The sequence below is a fragment of the Bombus huntii genome, unplaced genomic scaffold (genome assembly GCF_024542735.1).
Source record: "Bombus huntii isolate Logan2020A unplaced genomic scaffold, iyBomHunt1.1 ctg00000077.1, whole genome shotgun sequence".
In the NCBI taxonomy this organism is placed as follows: Eukaryota; Metazoa; Arthropoda; class Insecta; order Hymenoptera; family Apidae; genus Bombus; species Bombus huntii.
In genome coordinates, this window is record NW_026099335.1 from 163928 (window position 1) to 187802 (window position 23875).

A 23875-nucleotide genomic window follows, 5' to 3' on the forward strand; every position below is an offset into this window, starting at 1 on the left:
AACATTAATATTTTGATTTTTCAGAAGATATCATGCGGTGGATGGATAATATGCAAAAAATATTAAGCAGTATATGAATTTTCCTATTGCGTAGAGATAACAAAATGAATTTTAAAAAATGTCGACACGGTAATAAGAAATAGCATCATGACAAAGAATATATAAAGACAGTTTCATTTTTTATAAATAAAAATTTGTTGTTCCAGATTTTGAAATACAGTGAAACGTTTAATTAGTATCTTAATATCTTTAAATAATTATTATTTTAGAATCAATTGTAATTGTATCATACGTACTTTTGAATTCGTGCAAGAACATATGTAATTTTGAAGTAGTTATTATTAGGAAACTGTTAGACGCGAACAGTATGCGAAAAGTTAGTATGCAGTGTAATAATTATCAATCAAAACACAAGAATTAAATTCTTGAGGAAAAAATTTCCGGAATTTCTTATTTACATGATTATAGAGAAATCCATAATAAAAAGGAGCTGCTTTCTAATACTTCGCTTCCTTGTAATGCCTACGTTAACAATAACGAGGTTCGACTTTTTGTTTTTAGAGGGATACTGGAAAATTTGAAAGTACAGTACCATTGGGAAGAAAATCACGATATTGAAAACGATATTTGCAAGTAAATTTCCAAAAAATCTGTTTTCAAATTTTCGCTTTCTATTTCACATTAAAAGAAAGGGAGGGCTGCCTTCTTTTTCTGCAAGACAAAACAAACATTCTGAATCTCGTATCAATGAATGATGTCAATAAGTTATTTTTCTTTTCAGATTGAACAATATTCCAGATTTATTCATAATTTCATACTACGCGAAGAATAGACTTTCATAGGTATATAAAGGAAATATTAAGTATAGGAAAACTCTTTTTCGTTGTAGGTGACATATGCTTCACGGTTGAACACATGTATTTTTGAACACATATAAATGAAAAAGTACTCTTATGGAGAAAAAGAATTGATACCTTCGATTGACATTAGATAATGTATATAAACTTATGAACAATCACTATCACTATCAGTTTGTATTTTAGGTGCACACGCAGATTTGTTGGAGTTCTTATAAAATGTACTTCCTGTACGAACGTTTTATTCTTCCAAATTTTACGATACTATGTCTCATATGATAACTATATGGATTAAACGTAATATAAATGATCCGAAAATAGACTCGAACGACATTAATTGTCTTTCTATTTATACCAATATCGAAAATACAAGTAAAGCTGGAGCAATAGTATGCAAGAATGGACTATTTATTATTTTAAACCAAATCATAGCATATTCAGAATGCACAGTATTATCATGAAATGTAAATGAATCAGTTGTAAACGAACGATTTTACTGTAAAATCGTTGCCGCCTTTTTTTCATCTGAAATATAGCAGCAATGAGTACATTCTTTTAATATATAATAAAACGAGATATCTTTATAAAGTTACATATGTCATCACTGGTAACTGTTATCTCGTATGACGCCAAATATACCGTTAGTATGGAATGATATTTTTATGAAGATATACTTTAATGATAGATTTTATGAATGAAACGTTATATAAGAAAAATTATCTCTTGTTATTCTATGAAGTGTAGTAGCTAATGAAGATTAATTTTACGAAGTATTAGAGCAAAAGAGAATTAAAAAATTAAAAAGATCTAAATAAGATTGTTCGTGTGGCTTAATTATCTCAATTCTGGTACACCACTTGTTACATTCTAACTAATTAGCGCTAAACAATAACTTGCAAATATTAAAGATATTAACACCTAAAGGTTTTCAGGAAATTTTATAATATTTGATTATTGTATATCTAGTCATTGATTGATAAAATTTCTTGTATAAGCATAGATCGAGGTTGACGTCATACGCAGATTGCATATCATTGACAGGTATCGTTTTAATTTATTTTATGGCTAGAATCGTTTGAATATTATACGAATAATTATTTCCATTCGAACGATTAATAAATCACGTACCTATAAAAGATATATTACGAAAAAGACGTGACGAAACAAAAAAATATTGGAAATTCCGTTGTCATTAGATCAATTACTTTTGCAATGATTTTTATTTCCATGTAATTACATATGAAATGGCTAATTCATTAACATCTCCTCGAATCGAATATAATTCGTTACACTTCACAACGATTCAAATAATGGACGGGAAATATATAATAACTTTCCTGTCCTTGCGTTAAAATAGTACTGTACAAATCAGATGATACAACCTAACCCCAACCTAACCCCAAAAAACCCAATTACATCCACATTGCATGACAGCACACTTGCAATGGATTTTTGTGATTTCAATGTCACAGACAATGACACAACTAATCAGAACACGTTCGAGGCTATAGACATTGAAATTACCGCGTGTTTAATACGTTTAAAGCATAAATCTAAATTTCACGCGATTATTTCTTTGTACATTGTGAAACTCTTAAATTATCTTAATCGAATAAATAATCCTAATGTAATAAAACATCTTGAAATAGACCTAGATATCTGAAACAGAAACTCGAAGGATAAGAAATCCTAAAAGGTACTAATCCTAAAATAACAAACTCCTAAATAATAAACAAGTGATAAAACCTGTTATAAATAATAAACCTTACCTGGAATAATCAAATCCTAACTAATCGAAAATAAAATAAGGCAAGCAATTCTTAATCTTTCAAGTAATTTTTCCGAAAACACAGAAAGATAGAGAAATTAAAAAGACGCAGCACAAATTGCAGCACAATGAAAGTTTCGGAGCGATGAATACGATCGTATTAAACTAAATAATTTTCAAAAGTGAAATTACACTGAAACGTATATCGATGATATTTGTCATTTCTACGATCTGTTTCGCTTGATCGTGCTTCTTTTCTGATGTAAATTCAATTTATAATACGAACTAAGTTTCCTTTATTATTATTAGTCCTGCGTCTTTTTAATTCGTCACTTCTTTTATTTCAGAACAATGACGGGCTCCAAGATGCTGTTCGGATGTTTGGCGTTAATTGCTTTTCTGCATCCATTAGTTCACGTTTGTACTTCGAGTAGTACAGCTCAAGGTTTGTACTTCGAGTTGTCTTTTTCCATGCACTTCAAATTCCAATACGATCTGGTCACGTGGCCTTCGTACAATTTCGAAATTTTACCTGTTTGGTAATCGTCAATGAAAAAAGAAGTTATGCGTGACCTCAACACATTGAAACAATTTTTATGATTTTTTATTTGCCGGTTGGTCAGCAAGTTAATGGAAAAATTTCACTTAACTATTCGCGTTAATCTCTTCGGTTTAACTTTTGGGAAATGCTTCGTTAGCTTCGGGAATATTCCAACGATTCGTTTTACGTACAAAATAAGCATGATAAATATTACATCACGGTAATGTAATATCGGAATATATTAAAGGTGTAATTTTGTTCGATTAATTATAATTTATTAATAATGGATTGAAAATACAGATATTAGTTAGACAGAGAAACGATGTTTGATTAACAGGAAAACTAAATGCAACGCTCGTATTTACAACAAATAACTTGACAACTATTTGCTAACTCTCTCTCTCTCTCTCTCTCTCTCTCTCTCTCTCTCTCTCTCTCTCTCTCTCTCTCTCTCTCTCACTAGCAACTCTAACACTCGACAACACTCGCAACTCAATTCTAACGACTCTATGCTTCGACGTCTCGATCAACTCTGATTCTCGCAACACGCACACTTTTCGATTCGCCTTGAATAGCGAAACCGTCCTTCTTCTAACGTTGTCTATTGTTTCCCTCATACCTATGTAAGAACTACCAACTACGTGCCTTTAGTCACGTAGGCACTCTTAAATGTAAACGAACCACAGAAACACGACGTACACGGTTTTTCTATTTTCAGCCGATCTCCAATCAAAGCTATTCTACGATATTACAATCGGCCTTTCCTGACAATCACATCTGCCCTCAGATGTGCTCATCATCGCCGCTCGCACTTACATCACTATCGTCAGCATTCCACCATTTCATGTGATCGGCTGCCGTGGAAGTTGTACGTGGCCCTTCGTGCTCCCCCTCTCGCTGCACTATGCATCGGTCATTTCGCAGGACTTTTATCACCCGATACGGTCCAAGAAACTTCGGATGCAGCTTTAGCCCGGGACCCCTCTGCATCCTCTCGATTGCCACTAGATCTCCCGTCCTGTATGCTGTCGCCTTCTTGCGTCTCCTGTTATACGCCCGCTTGTTTCGGATTTGGATCTCCTCAATCCGTCTCTTTGCGTCCGCACGCAGCTGATCTCGTTCCTCTTGGAACACCGCGGCCTGTTCGTCCTCGATGCTACTGCTCCTCTTTCGCTCTTCCTCTATCTTCCTCTCCGTTGTTTGTTTACCCATTTCACTCTTGTCAGGGGCTTTGATCGTCGTGGCAGCATCGTGACATTTTCGTAGGCTCGGTTCGTACATGGAAGACGTTAACAACTTACCATCTACCGAGACTATGATCTCTTCTTTTTCGAAGGTCTTCACGTTCATCGTGTCCTCGACAATCCCATCGTCGTCCTCGTCATCCACATCCTCTGTATATCGATATTATTGGAGGGATTCCGCACGTGCGACTTCCCTTGTCTTTTCGTTCGCCTTGCATTCACTCTCTTCGAGTCTATCCGAAAACTTGAAACAACCCTCACATCCGCAACGCTATCCTTCTCAGTAAATTCGCAAATATCATCAACAATATCCTGTTGCTGTTGTTTAGCCAGATTCTTCCTCCTCGTGATGTTCGCTAAGTCCTCCTGCTGGCCGCAAGAATCCGACGAGGACACCATCTCGTGGTCCACTTTACCAATCACCACGTGTCTTGCCACTATTCTCCGTTCCTCCGACACTTGCTGCACAGCTGCCCGATACTTCTTCAAAACTTCTGCTAACTCTTCTTTATTTTCTTCCAATTGCGACAGTAGCTCAGTTCGTTCGCGACTAGCTACATTAACACGATCTTCTGCTTCGGAACGTTGCCGCAGTACTTCCTGCAACGAAGCCAGCGTCTCATTCGGTTCTTGCTCCAGTGCCTGTTTCGCTTTAACTGCAACTGCTCTAGCGCATTCTGCATCTTGTAACTGGTTCTTCAGCTGTCGTAAAGCTGCTTTACCCGTCGAGTCACCTTTCGATCTCTCCAGCATCGTTTGAGCGTCTCTTAGCAATGCTTTGGTTCTCTTCAAATCTCTTTTTAGCCTATGTTGCATGTCCTTAACGTGTGACAAATCTATCTCACTCGCCTGTGTCTCTACATCTATCTTGAGGACTTCCGGACACTCATCGGGATTTTCGTCCTTTATTCTACTAATAAAAGATTCTCCCCCTTTTATACTTATTTCAACAGTGTCCAAAAAGTCTGCGCCAATAATAAGCGAATGTTGCATCACTGTGTCTGGAACTACGTGTATGGTTATACAGTACGACTCATTGTCTATAATAATGTTCGTGGAAAATTTCCCGAGCGTAAAATTCCTTCCGGAACCGACACCGCCAAATCCAACGATTTCCCGACTTAATCTGGGCGCTCCGATTTTCACATGCTGATCTGCTCGCATTAGAGTCAGCTCACTACCGGTGTCTATCAACGCGCTCAATTTGAAATTTTCCATCTTAACATCCTTACCACGCCTTGTTTGTAACGACCGAAACACGCTGTAAACTTTTTTTGAGGGCTCACCCAAATTGTCGCAACTTGATGCGATGTGTCCGTACTCCCTACATTTGAAGCAATTGTAGCATCGCGTCTTCCTCGCATCTCCAGATCGACCGGGTTCCTTGTTCCTCTCGGTTTCGGACAGCTTCGCCACCGGCTTTACCCTGTTACTCTTCGGCTCCTCAAATTTCGTCCTCATCTCCATATCTCTTTTTATCGCTTCGTAGCGCCTGAAACGCTCTTTTAATTGCTCGATATTCCTGGCTCCGTATAGCACAGTCTTGTTCGCGACCTCGTCGGGAATGCCTTGAATAATGTAGTCTATCAAGGATTGCGTATCAACCCTTCCTTGTTTTGCAATCCCGCACATGTGATACATATATTGTTGCAGACTCTCATCTGCTTTCTTCTTTCTATGGGATAACTCGCCATGTATCTGTTGGTCGCTTACTACATTTTCAAACTCATTCCTCAACGCCTTTTTTAGCTTTGCCCAGGACTTCGCGCATCGTTTTTGTCGTACGAAGGCCTGAGCGGAGCCTGCGAGTAATTTCTTAGCATAGGCCACCATGTGGGCGTCTGACCAACCCCACACTTCTGCCATTTCCTCGAAGTCTTCCACCCACTGATTTACCCTCAGCAGATCATCCCCGCTGAATTTCTCTAATGAGTCTTCCACGTCTTTAAGACTCAACATCGAACCGACGCATACCTTCTGCTGCTACTCATCGCGGTCCTGATACACCGCTCGCGTGCCTCTCCTGTATTCTCGCGCGCCTTGTTTATCGTCCTCGCCTTCACTTTCGTCGGAGCTCTCTTCTTCCGACGATACATCGTCTCCTTCTAGGGCCGCCTGTAGCCGCGCGCGTAGTTCGGATTTTCTTCCCGTTACCTTCAACCCCAAGCTAACGAGACGCGCTCTCAGCTCTTTCGTCCTCAGCTTCTCGAGGTCTTCCTCTCCCTCTTGACTGCGTTCGGCTCTCTGCTTGCTTCTTAGATCTCGCTGGTTTGTTGGTTCTTCGCCACGCTTCGAATCCTTAGGAGTAGATCGACCAGGTTTGCACGCTCTGTTCAACCTGGCAACCAGCACTGATCTCGCACCGGATATAGGCAGATTCATCTGTGCGAGCTTACTCCTCAGCTCCTCCAGCGTCAAATCCTCTTCACCCGACAATCGTTCGTCTTCAACGTTTGCCATTTTATTCTATTCTTTTCTACTCCCGCAGAAATAGCTCCGTTAAATCGTATCGTTTCTCTGTCTTATTCAATCCCGGACGAGCCCCCACTTGTAATATCGGAATATATTAATAATGGATTGAAAATACAGATATTAGTTAGACAGAGAAACGATGTTTGATTAACAGGAAAACTAAATGCAACGCTCGTATTTACAACAAATAACTTGACAACTATTTGGTAACTCTCTCTCTCTCTCTCTCTCTCTCTCTCTCTCTCTCTCTCTCTCTCACTAGCAACTCTAACACTCGACAACACTCGCAACTCAATTCTAACGACTCTATGCTTCGACGTCTCGATCAACTCTGATTCTCGCAACACGCACACTTTTCGATTCGCCTTGGATAGCGAAACCGTCCTTCTTCTAACGCGTTTTTAATACGCGATGGCGCTATCACTTTCTAAAAGCGTCGTCTTTACATTTCCGATGGCCACGGGCACATCCGACTGCCAGATATACAATGTGTTATAAGAGTATCATTACCATACTTTTCATGAAAAGAGCAATTTTTCTTGATAACTATACTCTGTAACATAGATTGAAGTCGCTGATTTGATCCCTCTGATATCGTTGTCTTATGAGAGTCTCGTCTGGTCTTGATTGGTTCTGTTGACTCTTATCGTTGTGAAAAATCGATTCGTTGTGTACCTTTTTTGTATAGAGAATTATTTTGTGGTAGAATATAATGTTGTAATATTTGTGGTCTTTACTTTACTAATTTTGTCACTGAGCCGCTCTTTGGTTAGTTGAGCGATTCATATTCCGCATATATTCCGTACTTGCTTCGCTTGGTACTTTTATAATTTTCGCAGTTACAATAAAAAATTTAATTCTTAACAGATTAAAGATTTAACCTCTTGCTTTATAGTGTACAATAATTTTTTTTTTTTTTTTTTTTTTTTTGTATAGGTTATGTGATCCATAGTTTGAGTAAGTAGTACATATATATATATATTTAAGATTAATATTTTATCAGTTTCTGTTCGTAACAACATCGAAGTAGTCAATAAGTTTGAAGAGTATAATTAAGGAAGTTATGAAGCAAGAGGTTAAGAACAAATTCTGAAAGAGGTTATGTACAACTCAGTAGTACTGCTTTACATTACTTTGCGAATTACTTTTCAAGCATAAAAATAGTTTAACAGCCACTTATAGTTACTTCCTTACCATTACATTCATTAAATTCGTTTGATTTTGTAAACAAAATAACCACGCTGACCAGTCTCTTATTTAAAATAGAATTATTTTGTCATATATCCAACAGTTTACTTTCTCTTCGCTTTGTCTCGTATTACGACTTTATAACGGTGTTTCTTTAAACTTTAAACGATCGTAATAAATGTATTTACGGACGATGACTGATATCTGGTCTGTCTTAAAGTTGCAACTAATTAGTGCCCCGTTACTTTGGACGTTATGAAATGTTGTATAACCAAAGACTTATCTTCTCTTTTGGTAGTTGCATAAGAGAAGACTGAGCCGTTGAAACGCTCGAATAGATTAGCTGATTCGCTTAACGTATTTTTACTTCTGACGAGCTAAACACAAGAGCAGAAAGCACATAAGGAATAATACAGAAACGTCAAACGTATACAGAAATATATTTCGTAAAAGCATTAGTACGTAACATGTCTTTATAATTCTATTTATGTATAGTAAAATGGCTTGTATCCATTTTCATGAATTATAACTGACATTTCAAAGCATTCATGTAGATATGTAACTCTCGTTAATTAATAATTTAACAATGCGTCATGAAACGTATCATTTTCGTTTCTTCCTTTGTTTCGTTATACACAGGAACGAATTTGTAAATAAAGATGTATAATCAACGATAACATATGACAGCGAGTATAATAACTGTCAGCAAAGGAAGAGGTCGGTAAAATGATTGTGGTTGATTTCAGTGTATCGGTAAATAAGCTTTGACAGACGTTGCCGGGGGACTCGGTGTCGGTGAAACCGCGTCGATGAAATGATTGTCAGTAATTTAAAGATAACCCAATTTATTGATCTGTCTCCCCTTCATGGCGTTGTACGTCTCTCTATAAAACATATTCTACCTCGGAGGGCTGAAAAATTTAACTTGGTCTCACTGGACTGGACTGTAAGTAAGAAAATTGAAATGCAAAATCCACGTGTGAGCGCAACGGTTTAGATGGAAAGTTCGATAGGACAATTATGTATATTAGCCTGAAAGAAAGCTCGTGGCTTCGCACGCAACACGTAATTTCCCTCTCTGAAATAATCCTATTACAACGATACGATTTAAAATTTTCCTTAACAGACCTCGCAATGTAATTCTTCATCTACAATTTTTTATTCGGCCTGAAACAAGAGACTTTCGAAGCCTTATAGAGTCTCGCGAATCTAAAAGTCAGGTTTCAACGTATTTTCGCGTCTTATTCTATAATACTGAAGACATTAAAGGTGTTAACGATTATTGTCTCACTATGTACGTACATCAAACGAGTACTTACGTAAGAGACGAATGGAAATGGAAACAGCCGAGAATAATTGAAGATAATTTGAATACGTTCCAGGCTATAATACAATTTCTCGTGAACCGTAATTGATTCGCAGAAGGGAATTGCTGCTTCTCACGACTAGCAAAGTGTTTCGCAAAAAAAGAAAAAAAAGAAAAATGGTATCGGAAGGATAGAAAAAAAGCGGTGGCCTACATCAAGCAATCTTCATGCCGATAATGCATTTATTATTCAGTTCGTTCATTTTCTATCGCGTAACAGACACTGGGATAACTGACAGAACGAGCGTATAAATCTTGCATCTCTCAACCTGACTTCTCCCAATTCGCATACTTCCATCCTTCGTATAAGTGACAATGAATCAGAAGAGTTTCATAGCAATATTGAACAACATACAGTCAACTACAACACCATTAGATACATCCACCATACAGTCAACTACAACACCATTAGATAACAGCAATACAATAGATTATAATTTTCTACGTGTCATTGATTCATCATCATCATTTTCCATTTTTTTAGCATATGTAAAAACGTATCTGACGTAATCTTACCTCGCTCTTTGAGTAAAAAAATCCATTCAAATGAAACAAAGGGAAAAGAAATAAGAAAACAAACACTCACATATGAATCTTCATTACATAACTGTATGTACTCCTCGAGGTATAATTACTCAGACACGTTACAGCGTACCTTCTTCGTTCCCTGATGGCTGATGTTGATCGTTGACGTTTATAATGAAAGAATTTCGTCAACGGCGCCATCTGGATCCTTGTTGAAAAATTAAAATAGCCGCAACAGCACCATTAAGCTCATCACCCAGAGTAGCTCTTGTTGCTGAGTCGTGGAGGAATTCTTATCATCAACGACATAAACTATACCAGTTCTGGTAACGTTCTTCAGATGGTCCAGGCACTCGAACTCGCAATATCGCTCTCCAACACGGAATTTCTTGCATGTCTGTAGTAAAAAGAAATCGATCAATTGTACAGATCAATCGTCACTCGACTGCTCGAGAATTCAGATCATCCAGAGAATAGAATAGAGACGTGGAAAAATGTAGTGCGATCATCGCAGTGGGAGGAAATAGGGGGATAGGGACCAAATGAATGAACGAGATGTTAAGGACAACTGACGATAAGTTCTTCTTTTGTCGGGAATTGCATGTTTGTGAATGGTTTGTGGGTGGTTAGGTGGAGAGAATTGAAGAGTTTGGAGGTGACTGGAAGAGTGTTTTGGGCAAGGTAGATTGCAGAATGGTTGCGGTAGCATTGTGTTAATTATGGGTTTGTACATGTAATCTTTGTATGTATCACTACATACAACCTAACGTATATTTTTAATAATACATCAGAGTTTTAGTTATTTCATAGCTATGAATTTTATACTCTATAATCTTGACGTTTTATTTCACAGAAGCGTTTGAATATCCATAAAAATTAAATGAACCAATGTATTCATTATCTTATAGAGAAGATATATTATTTTTAATTATGTTCCAATTATTTATCATGATCCTGATTTCCTTATTCTGAAAATTTGAAAGGAAGTTTTGTAGTTTGATACTTTCAGCGACAAAGGGTCAATATTGCTTTAGTATATTTCGTCACATATACATGTATATCTATATGTCGGAGATGAAAGGACACCGGAACCTTTGGATAGCCCCGCAACATTGCAATCTAAAGTCTACTATAACTGTAACTAAACTATTGTAGTTATTCAATCCGATTGTAATTGTTCGAGATTAGTGACGGTGAGCTTTGGCTCGAGGTGACAGTCTGTCGCCCAACGTAGCCGCGGTCAAGGGATGAACGCTTTGCCTAACAAAGGTATGGAGTAATTCTATAGCTCTCCTTAAAAGAAATATTCGTGGCGACACGCGACAGTAAACATTCCCACGGTTTCTGTCCCGTGGCTCGCCACACGCAGACCCTATTCTTCGAGTAAGATGATTGCCAGATGTCGATGCGTCTCCGCAGTACATGTTCGGCTAGCCCGAGGGCCCGTTATAAATCTTAAGGTTTAGTTAACTAAAGTCCTTCAAACAGACAAACAGTCTTTGTCCCAACTACGGGAAGATAGGGGAGACATATTTTTCAACGAGCGACGTCTCCCACTAGCAACTTTCCCTCGAGGGCGGCTACCATCTTTTTCTAACCACCGATATGGAGATTGACCAATTAGCAGCAACGTCAATTTCCCTTACTTCCTAAACGAAGGCTTTCCTCGACGAATCCGATGATCTCGTGTCCTTAGACACACCCCATTATAGTTTTCCTCTGTGGCATCATCGGGACGGGACGGGCATTCTTTTACGCGCTCCCGTCGACCAAAGAGTAACGTCTTTACGCTCAGCAATTATTTTTACGAATCAGACTTAGATTCAGCGAGAACGCCCATCTGTCATCCCGTTGGCCGCGGATTCGTTATCGAACCGGAGACCATTGTCACTAGTGTCGCGGACGTCTCACCGCCGTGGTAGATTGTCAAACCTGTGTTATTCATACCTGTGTCAATAAATCGTATCTTCGTTACACCGCAACGATGGCTACCTTCAATGAAGACTCCTCAAACACCGACAACCCTATCCCCAATGTCATTCCGACATATATATCCACCGAAAATGCGCTCTTGTAGACAAACGCTCGATTCGCGTCATAGCTTTTAAAGCTTGTCGCATCTCAATCCGTTGGAAAAAGTTTTTCCTGTAGCATATTTTATTTTTACGAACCAACAAGGTCTTTGTTTATTTCCTTCTGCTTTTGCTCCAATTTCCCCATTGTTTTTTCAAGGATAGTATTTCAGAGCCACTAGTCAAGTTTATTGTAACAATAAACGTACGTTTCGGAAACATTTTGTGCTGTGAAACAGAATACACTAAAGTTTGAAGGTCACATCGATTTTCGAAAGTTTATAAATGGAGGTGTATGACAGTATCACCAGCTGTTGCTGTCCAAGTAACTCCAACATCGAAATACTACAACGATTCCAATCGAAAACGCTAAGAGCCTTAATAGACGCACCTTGGTATGTTACCAACGAAACCATCCATCGCGACCTCAAGATACCTACAGTCAAAGAGGAAATAGCAAAATATAGCGACAGATATAGCAAAAGAGTCAACAAACACCGAAACCCCCTAATCACTGGACTACTCGATACGACGGACCAGATTCGATTTCTTTTTACTACAGACATGCAAAAAATTTCGTCTTGTCTTACTTCCTCAACAACTTTTAGATCTGATAGAAAAAAGAAACATACGAAGTAATAAGTAATGCTTACTAATAAATTCAACAAATACAGAGGAAGATGGCTAAATCGATAAATTAACGAGACTAAAAATTAATTACATCATGGATCTCTCGCTTTTAATTTTAAGCTGTAAATTACCGATATCGGTGACTGCCATATTCTCTTGAGTTTCCAAATCGTAAAGAATCTTTCCCCAGGGATTGGTCAACTGTGTATGTCCCCATGCGACGTAACTTGCTTAAGGAACACGAGCCGGTGATATGCAGGCAACGTATAATTGATTATCATTCGCTCTGAAACGCTGAAGTAATGACCAGTGCAGTGGTCCAGTGGTCATATTGAATGCCGCTGGATATATCAGCATTTGGCAACCTAACCCAGAGAAGCAGGAAATATGAAGCCACCGAATACCAATTAACTTCGTAGTTGCACGGTTCACATTCCATCATTTCTGAATATGCGAGGACAGTCCTCTTATTGTGCTTTTAATTCTTTTATTTGTTTCATTTTCAGCAAATATACTGGTTTTTTAAATTAAGCTTCTTTTTATACAGAGTTACAGATTATATTAATTTTATATAGAATATATTTAAGAAAGATATTTAATTTTTTGCTAGTTAAGTATTGATCGATTAAGTTACTGTACCTTTGTTCCGATAAATGCGTGCCATTTCCTCGAATCTAATATCATAGCAAATGCCAATACCTATTTTGCAGCCCTTCACATCGAACGTCGTTAGGGAGTTACCAGGACTGAGTGAATCACTCTCTCGAAAAGTAATCTTATTAGGAATGTCGATGTCGAATAGATGTACCTAATAACATAAAAATGTAGTCGCTAATTCTATTGCTGCAACTTTTGTAATTTAATATCAAAGTTACCAACTCCTAAACTTTAATTATTTTTTATTTAATAACTGACAGCGTTTTTATCACTTTCTTTTATTAAAAAATCCTATCATTTAATAATGTTTAAAAAGGAGAAAAAATAAGTATAATAATATTTTAAGTATGTGAAAAATTTATACAACACAAACACATTACAACAAAAATGGGCGTTTCCCGTATCATAACGTATTTTATAAACCGTAAATTATAGAATTGGTTATAGTATACGTATGTACATATGTATATTCCTAAATTATTCCTAGATAGAGTCACTTTCTTCACCCCAATATTTTCAAATTCAAAGCCATAAAGGAATATATTACTTACCTTTCGGTGTTTTGCTATCAAAGTTCCATCGGGACCCCAAATAGTACAGGTATTGTACAATTTAGCGCCCTCTATTTCAGGCATCGTACCACCAACTACATAGATGTTGTTTTCTTTAGCTGCGTTCGATGAAGCAACGCTCGTTTCACCATCAGGAATACTCTCGGCGTATTTTGGAAAGTACTCTGCATTGCAATATTTCAATTAATGAAGAATAACTGTCTTTTGTTCCAACCATAAATTAAATTGAAATGTTTGTCAGTTTTTTATTTTTTAAATTATTAAAATAACTAAGTTTTATATTTCGACTTAATTAAATATGCAATTACTTAGCTAATAGTATATATAATAAATTGTTTCTACAGGTTCAAAATGAAAAATGAATATTTAGAAATATTTAATTACGACAATGCTATTTGTGTTAGCATCAGTGGCTTGTTACTCAACGACTTTGCTAGTACTTTTTGAAACATAAAGTTAGTTTTCAATTAACACTTATACTAGAGGCGGAATTATAAATGCAAAATAATTGATAATACTAATTTATAAGTACCTAATTATTAGTATCTTAAAAAATATATTTATACAAAAATCACGATAATCATGAAAATGGGGAAATCCTATATTCTCGAATCAATTCACAATTTATTTTGTATATTAATTAGATTCCGCGCTCATCAGTACGTACTCACTGGCGACATCGAGAAAATGTATCGGCAATTCCTCGTACGACCAGAGGATCGGAAATATCAAAGGATATTATGGCGCAGCGCGAGTGGAGAAACAGAAACATATGAGCTTAACACCGTAATACTCTTATCATAGAAATAGAAGCAGTCCTCAATTCATATAGATATACATGTATATGTGACGAAATATACTAAAGCAATATTGACCCTTTGTCGCTGAAAGTATCAAACTACAAAACTTCCTTTCAAATTTTCAGAATAAGGAAATCAGGATCATGATAAATAATTGGAACATAATTAAAAATAATATATCTTCTCTATAAGATAATGAATACATTGGTTCATTTAATTTTTATGGATATTCAAACGCTTCTGTGAAATAAAACGTCAAGATTATAGAGTATAAAATTCATAGCTATGAAATAACTAAAACTCTGATGTATTATTAAAAATATACGTTAGGTTGTATGTAGTGATACATACAAAGATTACATGTACAAACCCATAATTAACACAATGCTACCGCAACCATTCTGCAATCTACCTTGCCCAAAACACTCTTCCAGTCACCTCCAAACTCTTCAATTCTCTCCACCTAACCACCCACAAACCATTCACAAACATGCAATTCCCGACAAAAGAAGAACTTATCGTCAGTTGTCCTTAACATCTCGTTCATTCATTTGGTCCCTATCCCCCTATTTCCTCCCACTGCGATGATCGCACTACATTTTTCCACGTCTCTATTCTATTCTCTGGATGATCTGAATTCTCGAGCAGTCGAGTGACGATTGATCTGTACAATTGATCGATTTCTTTTTACTACAGACATGCAAAAAATTTCGTCTTGGAAAGCGATGTTGCGAGTTCGAATGCCTGGACCATCTGAAGAACGTTACCGGAACTGGTAAAGTTTATGTCGTTGATGATAATAATTCCTCCACGACTCAGCAACAAAAGCTACTCTGGGTGATGAGCTTAATGGTGCTGTTGCGGCTAGTTTAATTTTTCAACAGGGATCCAGATGGCGCCGTTGACGAAATTCTTTCACTATAAACGTCAACGATCAACATCAGCCATCAGGGAACGAAGAAGGTACGCTGTAACGTGTCTGAGTAATTATACCTCGAGGAGTACATACAGTTATGTAATGAAGATTCGTATGTGAGTGTTTGTTTTCTTATTTCTTTTCCCTTTGTTTCATTTGAATGGATTTTTGTACTCAAAGAGCGAGGTAAGATTACGTCAGATACGTTTTTACATATGCTAAAAAAATGGAAAATGATGATGATGAATCAATGACACGTAGAAAATAATAATCTATTGTATTGCTGTTATCTAATGGTGTTGTAGTTGACTGTATGGTGGATGTATCTAATGGTGCTGTAGTTGACTGTATGTTGTTCAATATTGCTATGAAGCTCTTCTGATTTATTGTCACTTATACGAAGGATGGAAGTATACGAAATTGATAAAATTATTAATAATATTTACGAAGAGAAAGTAAACTGTTGGATATATGACAAAATAATTCTATTTTAAATAAGAGGCTGGTCAGCGTGGTTATTTAGTTTACATAATCAAACGAATTTAATGAATGTAATGGTAAGGAAGTAACTATAAGTGGCTGTTAAACTATTTTTATGCTTGAAAAGTAATTCGCAAAGTAATGTAAAGCAGTACTACTGAGTTGTACATAACCTCTTTCAGAATTTGTTCTTAACCTCTTGCTTCATAGCTTCCTTAATTATACTCCTCAAACTTATTGACTACTTCGATGTTGTTACGAACAGAAACTGATAAAATATTAATCTTAAATATAGATTGAAATGAAAGCTTGTCACGTAAATGTGTGTGTGTGTGTGTGTGTGTGTGTGTGTGTGTGTGTGTGTGTGTGTGTGTGTGTGTGTGTGTGTGTGTGTGTGTGTGTGTGTGTGTGTGTGTGTGTGTGTGTACTGCTTACTCAAACTATGGATCACATAACCTATACAAAAAAAAAAAAAAAAAAAAAAAAAAAAAAAAAAAAAAAAAAAAAAATTATTGTACACTATAAAGCAAGAGGTTAAATCTTTAATCTGTTAAGAATTAAATTTTTTATTGTAACTGCGAAAATTATAAAAGTACCAAGCGAAGCAAGTACGGAATATAGGGATATAGGAAGCGATGGGGAACAGCAAGTAACTCCAACATCGAAATACTACAACGATTCCAATCGAAAACGCTAAGAGCCTTAATAGACGCACCTTGGTATGTTACCAACGAAACCATCCATCGCGACCTCAAGATACCTACAGTCAAAGAGGAAATAGCAAAATATAGCGACAGATATAGCAAAAGAGTCAAGAAACACCGAAACCCCCTAATCACTGGACTACTCGATACGACGGACCAGATTCGCAGGCTGAAGAGGCACTACCCGCTAGACCTAAACGTTAGATTCATTTAATTATCCAAATTAAGCTAATGCACTTACTTATAATACTTATAAATTATACCTATCTATAATAAGTATTAACTTATTGTAAATAAACAGCCATGTCACTGCGCCACGCCAGAAAAATTACTGAAAATTTTCAACGCGAGAATTGATTGTAATTCCAACAAATAAATAAAAAAAAAAAAAAAAGCTGTTGCTGTCCCCAAGCGCCAAAATACGTTCTGACTACTATTTTATGTATCTCACAGAAGTATGTCTTCATTCATCATCTCCCATGCCATCCACCAACGTGTTCTTAACATGTTATCTCCTAGTAAAATATTGATATTGAGTCAGATATCCAACTGAATAATCTTTTCGGTGTCTACTATAAGACATTTAAAACCAAGGCTCGTACACACGTGTGCTTATACGTCAGATGTAATACTTAACACGAAACCTGCTTATATTAATATTAAATTTATGCATAGTAGGATGTTCGACCTTTGTAAAAATGAAATTATAATACATACAGTTTCACCGTGGAAAAGTGAATCTTTCTAGCATGTCCACGCAAATGCAGCGGAGGGGAGGACTGTGCATGCACCAAACAACTTTACGTTCGTAATTTTTCACACAAATGTACAACTGTAGGGAAATAATTATCTCTGATTTTTCGGATGTTAGGAATCGACAATATCGCATAACGGAATGCTGTGTTCTACGTATTCTATTTTTGTTACGAAAGTGGTACAAACGAAGTCCACGTAAGAATAGTACAACAAAATCGGTTGAGGTTAGGTTATCGTGCAGATATCGCGGCTTTTGCATTGGAAATCACGCAACTGCCAGTCTCGTCGTTCCTTGTAAACGAAAGAAAGGTATTGTAATCGGTCGGAATTAACATAAAACTCGTCGCATGCGACCATATGGCCTGAATGTTGAATAAACGAGAGTAGAGCGCGAGCTATGTGATTCTAACCGTTTAGGCGGAAACTAATGATTGTAACCCGAGCCGAGATATATGCCAATATTACTTTGCTCGACAAAGCGTATAAGATGAGGAGAGAATCGCGATAAGGTAGAACAAGAGACAGATATTCTCTACGTAAAGCAAGTCTGTCAACTAGATTGAAATCCTATAGCTATAACTACAGTGAATCCATATTCTGGCGAATTGTCTTTTCACAAATGAAGCTTCTGAAGAACGGAATTGATACAATAACTACTGTTCATTCATAACTACTGTTGTAAGAATCTATATATTTGTCTATCTATATCTATATATATCGATCTATATATATTTGTCAGAATGTCATTTTATCAAAAAACCCATCCTCTGTAATCATAGTTTAACGAAGCATAATTAATAGAAGAGGTAGAGCGTTAAGTGGAGATGATTTAATCACAGTTAAGTAGATAAATCTCTATATTAGTCTCTTTAATTAAAATGTCCTACGTTTTATTTGCGTCATTTTTTTTCTTCATCCAATTTAAAATGTTTAAATAACAATAGCCTATACAATATAATTTTATGTAAAAAAATTGATTATACCATGTTTATTACAGATATTTAACATTTTTGTGTACATACAAAATTTAGATTATACCTCGCTTGAGAACAAAAATTCTATTTGTTTTCCTAACATGTACTAATAATTATTGATCAAACTAGAAAAAGCTGGAGGAGATTACTTAGGAAGATTACTTAGCATCTTATATTCCTGGCAAGAGAAAATGAAAAATTCGTTTCTTCTCTTTGCTTCCCTGTTCCTTCTTTCCTCCTTTTTCCCTTTTTACATCGCGTTGTTTTACATCGCAATTTACATTTATTTGTAAAGTTTGAATCTTCTCGATATTGAAGATGTTGAAGCTGCAAGTATGTATTTCATTTTAATCCATTCGAGACCGAGATTTAATTGTAAGACGATACCTAGGTGTCGCTACGATTTGAATGTTTAGTTAGAATGATTCTGTGTTTTACTCTCTCCAGGGTATCCTTTTCATACTTTGATTTTAAATCGATGACAATCTTAAATAGTATGCCTCATATTTTTAAAATATAAAATTATATACTATGTTATTCTATAATGTATTATGTACAGTCATATATATATATATATATATATAATAATTCTATATTGAAAAAAATATGAAATTAACATGATATATACATTACTACATAAGTTATATATAAAATATGTATACTATACCCTTGCCTACTGACTGATATGAATTTCTTTCGGTCTCGAATGCGTTAAAAGAGAGCGCAAAGAAGGCGAAATTACTTATTGTAATTAGTAAAACGACCTGAGAGGCAGACAGATACAAGAAAGAAGGAATATTATATTAGCGGCATTATCATGTTTTTGCTCTCTTTAAGTCTTTCATCGAGACAGACAATCTACAGGTATTAATCGACCAATTTCTCCAAGCTGATAACTTCGAATTGATGTTTATATATAAGAAGTGTTATGTGTTAATCTGTCTAAATGTTTAAAAGGTGTTATAAATTAAATGTTGTTAAACGATACGTAATTGCCTTTTGATCGTAAATTTTACTATCAAGGGGTCTTTTATGTATGCGTAATCATTGTGAATTATAACAATTTATGTGATCGATATTAAAGGTGTTTAAAAGCATGTAGTTTTTTTCTATATTACTATTCTCCTATATTATTATCCTATATTATTATAGCATTCCTATATTATTATAATATCCAATTACATGTTGATACACAAAATATACAGATTATTATTTATAACGTTTTGGTTTTCTTAATTGAGTCATTCATTTAGTACAAATGATAAGAAATTAGTAATAATTCACAAAAAAAGGATATCGTAGTAGAAATATTATAAAAAAACATTTTCTGTTTTAGTGTAGAGTTACTCCTTCTTACAGACAGTGTCGTACAAATCTGTACGTCTCTGAGAAAATGTAGGTATCTGAGCCCTTACTTCCTCAACAACTTTTAGATCTGATAGAAAAAAGAAACATACGAAGTAATAAGTAATGCTTACTAATAAATTCAACAAATACAGAGGAAGATGGCTAAATCGATAAATTAACGAGACTAAAAATTAATTACATCATGGATCTCTCGCTTTTAATTTTAAGCTGTAAATTACCGATATCGGTGACTGCCATATTCTCTTGAGTTTCCAAATCGTAAAGAATCTTTCCCCAGGGATTGGTCAACTGTGTATGTCCCCATGCGACGTAACTTGCTTAAGGAACACGAGCCGGTGATATGCAGGCAACGTATAATTGATTATCATTCGCTCTGAAACGCTGAAGTAATGACCAGTGCAGTGGTCCAGTGGTCATATTGAATGCCGCTGGATATATCAGCATTTGGCAACCTAACCCAGAGAAGCAGGAAATATGAAGCCACCGAATACCAATTAACTTCGTAGTTGCACGGTTCACATTCCATCATTTCTGAATATGCGAGGACAGTCCTCTTATTGTGCTTTTAATTCTTTTATTTGTTTCATTTTCAGCAAATATACTGGTTTTTTAAATTAAGCTTCTTTTTATACAGAGTTACAGATTATATTAATTTTATATAGAATATATTTAAGAAAGATATTTAATTTTTTGCTAGTTAAGTATTGATCGATTAAGTTACTGTACCTTTGTTCCGATAAATGCGTGCCATTTCCTCGAATCTAATATCATAGCAAATGCCAATACCTATTTTGCAGCCCTTCACATCGAACGTCGTTAGGGAGTTACCAGGACTGAGTGAATCACTCTCTCGAAAAGTAATCTTATTAGGAATGTCGATGTCGAATAGATGTACCTAATAACATAAAAATGTAGTCGCTAATTCTATTGCTGCAACTTTTGTAATTTAATATCAAAGTTACCAACTCCTAAACTTTAATTATTTTTTATTTAATAACTGACAGCGTTTTTATCACTTTCTTTTATTAAAAAATCCTATCATTTAATAATGTTTAAAAAGGAGAAAAAATAAGTATAATAATATTTTAAGTATGTGAAAAATTTATACAACACAAACACATTACAACAAAAATGGGCGTTTCCCGTATCATAACGTATTTTATAAACCGTAAATTATAGAATTGGTTATAGTATACGTATGTACATATGTATATTCCTAAATTATTCCTAGATAGAGTCACTTTCTTCGCCCCAATATTTTCAAATTCAAAGCCATAAAGGAATATATTACTTACCTTTCGGTGTTTTGCTATCAAAGTTCCATCGGGACCCCAAATAGTACAGGTATTGTACAATTTATCGCCCCCTATTTCAGGCATCGTACCACCAACTACATAGATGTTGTTTTCTTTAGCTGCGTTCGATGAAGCAACGCTCGTTTCACCATCAGGAATACTCTCGGCGTATTTTGGAAAGTACTCTGCATTGCAATATTTCAATTAATGAAAAATAACTGTCTTTTGTTCCAACCATAAATTAAATTGAAATGTTTGTCAGTTTTTTATTTTTTAAATTATTAAAATAACTAAGTTTTATATTTCGACTTAATTAAATATGCAATTACTTAGCTAATAGTATATATAATAAATTGTTTCTACAGGTTCAAAATGAAAAATGAATATTTAGAAATATTTAATTACGACAATGCTATTTGTGTTAGCATCAGTGGCTTGTTACTCAACGACTTTGCTAGTACTTTTTCAAACATAAAGTTAGTTTTCAATTAACACTTATACTAGAGGCGGAATTATAAATGCAAAATAATTGATAATACTAATTTATAAGTACCTAATTATTAGTATCTTAAAAAATATATTTATACAAAAATCACGATAATCATGAAAATGGGGAAATCCTATATTCTCGAATCAATTCACAATTTATTTTGCATATTAATTAGATTCCGCGCTCATCAGTACGTACTCACTGGCGACATCGAGAAAATGTATCGGCAATTCCTCGTACGACCAGAGGATCGGAAATATCAAAGGATATTATGGCGCAGCGCGAGTGGAGAAACAGAAACATATGAGCTTAACACCGTAATACTCTTATCATAGAAATAGAAGCAGTCCTCAATTCCCGCCCTCTAACTTCTATCTCCACCGATCCAAATGATCTCCTAGCCCTCACTCCCGGACATTTCCTCATTGGCGATTCATTAATGTGCTTACGTGATCGAGATTTCAGGGACATTCCATCGAACCGACTCTCCAAATGGCAGCATATCCAACAGCTTAAACAACATTTTTGGAACCGCTGGCATAAGGAGTATTTGAACGAGCTAACCAACCGCAATAAATGGAGCAAGGGTGGACACAGCATCCAAAAGGGCACAATCGTCATCCTCAGAGAGGACAACGTTCCCTCCATGCATTGGCCTCTGGGCCGAGTTATCAAGATTCATCCAGGCGCCGATGGTGTCATCCGGACAGCTACAGTTCAGACGGCAAAGAGCATTTTGGATCGGGGCGTCAAAAGGCTTGTCCCACTGCCAATTCAACCCGATCTCGAGAAACCCGAACAACTAGCCACCGAGACGAAATAAGATGGGAACTTCAACCACACCTCCCTAGTTTGATCGGTACCCTCTCAACGGGGGGAGAATGTTACGCCATGCGGCTTACCATAGGTCATATTCTTAACTATCGATCGCGGCACTATAATGTCGCAGACGGATCGTCGTGTCTGCCCGGCAAACAAACATTGTAGTGGCAAGCGCATGGTTCATTAAGCAGGGCGACTTCCAGAAACGTCGACTCGTGGCCCGTATTTTACCTCGCGTAAAAGAATGTGGCGTGATCCGAACGTAGTGGGGGTCGCCTTCCAGAAAAAACGAAAAAAATCGAAAGGCGTTCAGAACTTTTCGAGATGTCGAACCGTCAACACATGTGGTATGTCGCGCATTACTTATCAACCAAAACGCAGTTACATTTTTTTTGTTCCATTTATATCTTTCTAGTTAATAAGTTGTTGAAATAAACATTAATTTATTTGTGTTAATTCTGTGGAATTTCGTTGAACTACCCTTATTATCATAATCGAAATAAGGGGATCGATCAGTTCGTGGCGTCGATTATTTAATCGTAACGGGAACTTACAACTCTCGTTGACGTGCTATCTCGCGATCGCGTCTCTCCGCGAACGGTCGAAACAAAATGATTCACTAAAAACTGTCCTGAATTCCTAAGAATTTATTTACCGCAAAACTGACAAAGTGTTTATTTAAAACATGAGGTTGAAGGTAGTCCTTTTCTTTCATTTCATTCATTTTCATTTTCTTTCTTAAGTATGGCTAACACAATATCTAATCAATTAAAATTTTATATTTTCACGTGAAAAGTTTCTTTAGATAATTATTATCAACATGATGACTAACTCTTACGGATTAATACGTGTCTGTAGGGCAATCCGGTGGACTTGATCGGCCTTTTACTTCGAAAGTTGAGTAATCGGTGTCGCTTTCTTACGCATCTTTGAACTGTATAAATGTTTTAAAATTGTTTGATCCAGAATGTACCACACCGGACAATCAAGAAGGCAGGTGCCTTGACTACAGAAAATGTAAACCTCTGCAAGAAATATGGCAGATACAGTACCGTACAGCCACCGATTTTTATAGACGATCAGTGTGCAGATACCAGGGCAATGTTACGATCGTTTGCTGTCCGAACGATCCAAACAAAGAGAAGAGAGAAATTTTAATAAAAACTGTGTATAAGTATAAGGCTTTGCGACCACCATACTGTGGTTTTAGCAACGTCTCTCATACCAGGGTGGTCGATGGTAAACCAGCTGAACTTGGTACGTTTTATGTCTTTCTTTCCGATTAATAATAAGCCATTTACTGCAAAGAATGAACTTTAAAGGCATTAAACAGCACATCAATGTACATTTCAATTAGACTAAATAATAATGCTATGAT

The 23875-nt window shown here is 36.2% G+C and overlaps 1 protein-coding gene and 1 long non-coding RNA gene across 2 annotated transcripts in view; both read left to right on the top strand.

Moving 5' to 3' along the window:
• The window catches only part of LOC126876503 (uncharacterized), a 163121-nt gene that overhangs the window by 127245 nt on the left and 12001 nt on the right, over positions 1-23875 (top strand). The window lies entirely within an intron of this gene.
• The window catches only part of LOC126876487 (venom serine protease Bi-VSP-like), a 136218-nt gene that overhangs the window by 110612 nt on the left and 1731 nt on the right, over positions 1-23875 (top strand). The window lies entirely within an intron of this gene.